Genomic DNA, 649 nt, shown 5'->3' with positions numbered 1-649 from the left:
GGACCAGGACTTCCGCAGTCTATTGCTCCAAGGTTCCCACTGATAGTGTCAGCTCAGCGCTTCCTGGGTCGCCTGCCAGGTCCTGGCGCCCTCCTGACTACTGTGTTTGCTGTGGTGCTGTGGGCCATTTGGTTCTCTACACGTGTCGGTGTCACTAAGGCAGATCCTTTTAAAGGAAAAGGCAGAAGCGGGAAGCCATGATTATTCCCCCCTTCATAGAAGGTCATGATCATAAAAACTTAGCAATTGTGATTATCTGTATTTGTTCTGTCTTGACATCAGGCTGCATTTAAGGGAAGAGAACTTTATCAGAGACTTGTCTTTGAGCACCGTCTTTCACTGTGTTGGCAGCGACTGTCAACGCAGTTTGTCAGGGTGTGTGAACTTTCTGGCCTTTAAAAGCGTTTGTGTCCACACTCCAGCATGTTCACACCAGAGCAACCTTAAAATCCCTCGTTCTTTTTATAACAAAAATCCACAAACTGTGCTGCAATAGGTATTTTTCTAGGACCTTGAGGCACTCTCCTTTTAAGGATTGGAGATCTAGGTGAAGCGCTCAAGGAAAAACTGGCAGACACTGAAACTGGGCATGTTGTTCAATCTCAGAAAACTGCACATACAGCTTTGTCTAGCTCCTGATGTACATTAC

Source organism: Microtus pennsylvanicus, chromosome 2 (genome assembly GCF_037038515.1).
Source record: "Microtus pennsylvanicus isolate mMicPen1 chromosome 2, mMicPen1.hap1, whole genome shotgun sequence".
Lineage (NCBI taxonomy): Eukaryota > Metazoa > Chordata > Mammalia > Rodentia > Cricetidae > Microtus > Microtus pennsylvanicus.
The sequence above is the reverse complement of the archived record's forward strand: the minus strand, read 5'-3'. Positions refer to the sequence as shown.